Raw genomic sequence first — 6000 nt, 5'->3', positions numbered from 1 at the left:
GAGTGTCAAGAGAGAAGTTGTAGTCAAATACTTTTGAGAGGTCAGGTGAGATGAAGACCAAAAAATGTCCACTGGATTTAGCACCAGTGAGGTCACTAGTGGCCTGTTAAGAGTAATTCCTGTGGATGGTGTGTGGGGTCAGGTCGCAGTGCGTTAAAGACTAACATGCAAGGTAAGCGTCACAGCTGGACGGAATCACGGTCAAGAAAGCTGGGAAGGGGCTTCCCTGGTGGCGCAGTGGTTGAGAGTCCGCCTGCCGATGCAGGGGACACAGGTTCGTGCCCCAGTCCGGGAGGATCCCACATGCCACGGAGCGGCTGGGCCCGTGAGCCATGGCCGCTGAGCCTGCGCGTCCGGAGCCTGTGCTCCGCGGCGGGAGAGGCCACAGCAGTGAGAGGCCCGCCTACCGCAAAAAAAAAAAAAAAAGAAAGAAAGCTGGGAAGAGGTGTTTATTTTATTTTATTTTCTCTTTGCACATGGCACTTTATTTTTCTTGGGTTTTATTTTAAATGAAAGAACAAAGATTATGTTGAAGTGCTATTGGGAAGAAGCCAGTGGAAAGGTGAACATGCAGAGAAAACAGGATAATCAGTGGAGTTAGGAGGGCCTGGGTGGGCAGGAGACGATGTGATCTGGACCACAGACAGGAAGAAGGGGACAGGACTAAATTTGTACCAGGAAGGAGAAGGGGGTAAATGAAGCTTCAGGAAAACATAAAGGATTGGAGACAAGAGTTTGAAGGTATTCCTGAGTGACCAGTTTCTAGTCCCTGTGAAGGAGGAGGTGAGTGTATTGTCTGGAAAAAATGAGGAGAAGTAGTAGAGCAGGAGAACTGGGCAAAGAGAAGGTCTAGGAGCCTGTGGAGGATGGGGGGAGAGTGCTTGTTGGGGAAACAGAGAATCACAGAGCAGCTGTGAGCGCCCAGGCCTGTGGATCCCCAACGTTCCTGTTCTTCTCACCATATGAAAAAACTTTTTAATGCAATAGAAACAGATTTTCAAGGAAGTTTCAATATAAACCACATAGGCAATATATTTCCCCCTTGCTGCATATTTTAATTAGAGTAAGGGCTGGGGCGAGGGATAGATGATATCTTCCTCCCTCATCCCAGCAGACCTTGCTAGGTGAGCATGGCATTCATTTCTTCTAGAGGCCTTAAGTCCTTCTCCTCAATGTATTTCTGGTAGCCATTACCAGTCAATGAGAGTTGAAATGTGATATGAAATCAAATTTGCTCTCCTTAAGCCACTGAGTATCTGGTAGGTGCATGTATTTATTAACCAAACAAGCATTTCCTAGGCATAGATCATTTTAAACAATAATATATATTTTATTTGAAATTTGAAAAAGTATGATAATCAGTCCCTTCATGAAGATTTCTTTTTAGCACCTTCTGTTTGCCAGTCACAGTGTATTCAGGATTAAAACAATGAACTAGAAATAGACCTTTTTAGCAAAGAGTTTATGGGGACAGAATATATATAATAAATGAAATAACCATTAAAGGTCATTAGCAATATAACCAAAAACACATGCCCTACAATGATATATAATTTAGGCTATAAAGTGCTATAATTTTTATATATGCTCAAAGGATGAGGAGATCAGGTGAGTCTCCCGGTATTTATATAAACTGGTCTGGGCTTTGTAAAGATAGAATTTTAAAAGAAAATTCATAAAAAATGGTGAATTTTATAGATACCAAAACCAAGAATAGTCTCCAAGTAGGAGGATCAGACATTGCTGAAGGGTCACTAATTCTGATTTAGCTCAATTGTTTCTTCCACATCTTTGGTGATATTCTGGAATCCTGCCATTCACAGGGTGGGGAGATGGCTCATAGCATTACTAACTCACCACATTAAAAGCCATGAATCAGTGCTTGGCCAAAGTGTGAAAAATTCATAAGCATAGATTATTTCTCCATTTATATGTCTTCTCTAGTGTCCTTATTTCCTCTTTGTTCTTGAAAGATATTTTCACTGGATGTAGAATTCTCAGTTGACAGGTTTTTTCTTTCAGCGCTTGAAAAATACCCACTTCCTTCTCACCTCCATAGTTTTAGATGAGAAATCCACTGTCATTCAATTTGTGTGGCCAGCTGTAAAAAGTGTCATTTGTCTCTGGCTATTTTTGGGATTTTTTCTTTGTCTTTAGTTTCTATAAGTTCAATTATGCTGTGACTTGGCATGGAATTCTTTCTGTTTATCCTACTTAGAGTTTTCTCTGCTTCCCAAATCTGTAGGTTTATGTCTTTTGCCAGATTTGAGAAATCATCAGCCATTATTTCTTGGAATAATTTTTCAGTCCCATGCTCTGTCTCCTGTCCATGTGAGACTCTGATGATACCCTTTTACTAGGATCCCACAGCTCCCCAAGGCTGTTAATACTCTTGCAACCTATTTTCTCTCTATTGCTCAGATCGGGAAAATTCTGTTGATCTGTCCTCAAGTTTATTGATTCTACACTGTGTCATCTCCACTCTATACTGAGCCTATCCAGCAGATTTTTCCTTTCTGTTATTGTGTTTTTCAGTTCAGTAATTTCCACTTTGGTTCTTTTTTATTAAAAAAATTTTTTTTTCTATTGCCGAGGTTTTCTATTTTACATTAGTGTCAAGAAAATTCATAATTGCTTATTGAAGCATTTTTATGATGACTGCTTTAAAATCCTTGTCAAATAACTCTGACATCTGATTCATCTTGGTGTTGGTATCTGTTGATTGCCTTTTCTCATTCTTGTAGTGATTTTCTCATTCTTGGTATGACCAGTGATATGCAGTTGTATCCAGGACATTTTAGGTATTACAAGATTCTGAATCTGATTTAGTCTTCTTTTTTTGGCAGGCATTCCCCAGTTGAAGTGTTCTGTTAGGGCAGAGTGGATGTATATGTCAACTTCCCACTGGGCTTTGACAACAGCACCCCAGTGAAAACAGAGCACTGACTGACATTGCCTCCTTGCCTGGAAGGGAAGGGGAAGCAGAGGGCTGACTCATACTGCTTTGTTGCTGCAGGGAGGGGTGGAAGCTCATCTCCCAGCTGGGCCATGATGACACTAAGGGAGAGATGCAGGCAGGGGCAAGCAGAGTGCCCCTGAGCTGGCCTTTCAGCACCCCTTCCACCTCACTGATGCTGGGGCAGGGTGGAGGCTTGGCTGTGGGTGGGAGGGAGGTGGTGGTGAAGCATGGTGGTGATTACCTCTTCCTCACACTGCCTTGTTAGGTCTGATTGCTGCTGGCCTGGGGTCGAAGTTCAGCTCCATGCTGTACCCTGCTGGCACTCCACTGGCAGAGCAATCAGAGCTCTACCTGCTCCCACTGAGCAGGAAGTCTGCTTCCCACTGGGGCCACTGACACTGCCCACAAGGGGGATCCCCCAGGTGAGGGTATCTGCTTCCTGGGCACCCGGCCCTGCTGAAACCCTGAGGTGGGGGGACGTGGTTTTGGTTGCTATTTGGCAGTAGCAGAGCAGGTATTGCCAAAAAGGTGTCCTGATGTGAGGCTGCCCTTTCCCTGGACCTTTGACTGGGAGGAACAGGCTTTTCTTAGGGCCTATTGTTGGTTCAGGGCTGGAGGATCTCTGATATGTGGGAGGAAGTAAGGAAACCAATGGATTCACATCCTTCCTCAAGTACAGAGGCCTTCTTCTTCCCACTTTCCAGAGACTTCCTGTGCTTGTTTGTTGTGTCTACAGTTTTTTGGTTGTAAGAGAGGAGATGTGGGAGGAATGGGTCTGCTCTGTCTTGGACAGAACCAGAAGTCCTTTAATGTCTTTCAGTAAAATTTTAAATTGAAATTGAGGGACTTCCCTGGTGGTCCAGCAGTTAACACTCCACTCTCCCAGTGCAGGGGGCCCCTGTTCTATTCCTGGTCAGGGAACTAAAGCCGCATGCCACAACTAAAAAAAAAAAAAAAAGATCCCACGTGCCACAACAAAGATCCCATGTGCTACAACTAAGACCCAGTGCCACCAGATAAATAAATAAATATTTAAATTGAAATTTCACGTTTAAAACTTTTTTCCATGAAGATCTTGGACATATTTTTACATATATTCTTAGGTACTGAGGTATGTTTTTTATTGCTTTTATTAAAAAGTATCTTTTAAAATTGCACTTTCTACCCATTCTTTGATAGATTGTAGAAATATAGTAGATATTATTCATGCTTATAAGTTTGCCTAAAGATTCTTTTGGAATTTCTATCAGAACATATGTAAATGACAATAAGTTCATTTCTTCCTTTGCAAGTCTTATGTATTTTATTGCATCTTTCTGTCTTTTGTGCAGGATAGGATCTTTAGTACAGTGTTGAAAGTGTCATAGCAACCATCCTTGTCTTGTTTCTAATTTGAAAAGGTGTTTTCAGAGGTTAATTGAGTGTGATATTTTCTGTAGGCTTTTTAGAATACCCTCTGTCAGATCTTTCAAAGTTTCTTTCTCTTTCTATTTTGATATGCGGACTGGATGGTGAATATTTTCATATACTTTTTCTGAGTCTATTGAGATGACCATGTGTTTCCTTTCCCCTTTAATCTATTTTTGTGGTAAACTTAATCTATTTATGTGGGAATAATTTCAACAACTGGTCATGAAATGCTATTTTTTTTACATCATTAGACTCATTTTGCTAACATTTTGTTTAGAAATTTTGCATCTATATTTGTGGGTGAGATTAATGTGTCTTGTGCTGCCCCTGTTGAGTTTTTGTGTCAGAATTATACCATCTTCATTCAAGGAGCTGAGGAACAATCCTACTTTTTCAATTCTTTGGTGAGACTGGAATCATGTTCCTTGAATGTTTGGTAGGATGTTTTTTTTTTAATTTTTAAAGTCTTTTTTCTCTCTTTCATTTTGGATAGTTTCTATCATTACATCTTCAATTTCACTAATCTCTTCTTTCAGAATGTCTAATCCGCCATTAATCTCATCCAGTGTACTTTTTAAAAATATTTATTTATTTAGTCTGCCCCGGGTCCTAGTTGCAGCACGTGAGATCTTCGTTGCGGCATGCATGTGGGATCTAGTTCCCCAACCAAGGATCAAACCCGGGCACCCTGCATTGGGAGCCCGGAGTTTTACCCACTGGACCACCAGGGAAGTCCCAGTACATTCCTTTAAAACTATCTGTGTGTGATACTTTCTTTATAAGACTTTTTTCCTTTTATGAAAAGAATTTAACATGTTACTGAGTGCGTTCTAGTTCTCAGGAACTGTACTAGATTCTTATACAAGAGCTTGTTAGATCTGCACATCAGCCCTGTACGTAATCACCCCTGTCATTGGAGATCAAGAAAGTAAGGTTAAAAGTGTATGCCATTTCTCACGGTCCCTCAGCCAGAAAGTAATGGACCAGGAATTTGAATCAAATTCCAGATGTCCAAAAAATGTTATTCTTTTCACACATTGCCAGACAGAATTTATAAAAGACAAAGACAACTTGCAGTGTCATCATATCCTCACAGCCTGGGCTCAGGGTCTGTAAAAGTACTGCTACATGCTAGTAGATAGAGCCATCTCTATTTGCACATCTTTAGTTGATGGTAAAGCTGTGCATTTCGCAACATATTCTTTATTTTTGTTTTGAGTGTTCATTAATTATGCTTTTTAATGTAATTTAAGTGTAAGTTTATAGAATTTAAATGTGTAGATTCAGGGCTTCCCTGGTGGCGCAGTGGTTGAGAGTCCGCCTGCCGATGCAGGGGACACAGGTTCGTGCCCCAGTCCGGGAAGATCCCACATGCCACGGAGCGGCTGGGCCCGTGAGCCATGGCTGCTGAGCCTGCACGTCCGGAGCCTGTGCTCCGCAACGGGAGAGGCCACAACAGTGAGAGGCCCGTGTACAGCAAAAAAAAAAAAACAAAAAAAAAAGTGTAGATTCACATGCAGTTGTAATAAATAATAAGAGAGATCCCACAGAAACTTTGCACAGTTTCCCTCAATAATTATATCATTTTTTAAACATCTTTGTTGGAGTATAATTGCTTTACAATGGTGTGT

This window comes from Monodon monoceros, unplaced genomic scaffold, assembly GCF_005190385.1.
Source record: "Monodon monoceros isolate NGI ecotype Baffin Bay Population unplaced genomic scaffold, NGI_Narwhal_1 Super_Scaffold_16, whole genome shotgun sequence".
In the NCBI taxonomy this organism is placed as follows: Eukaryota; Metazoa; Chordata; class Mammalia; order Artiodactyla; family Monodontidae; genus Monodon; species Monodon monoceros.
The sequence above is the reverse complement of the archived record's forward strand: the minus strand, read 5'-3'. Positions refer to the sequence as shown.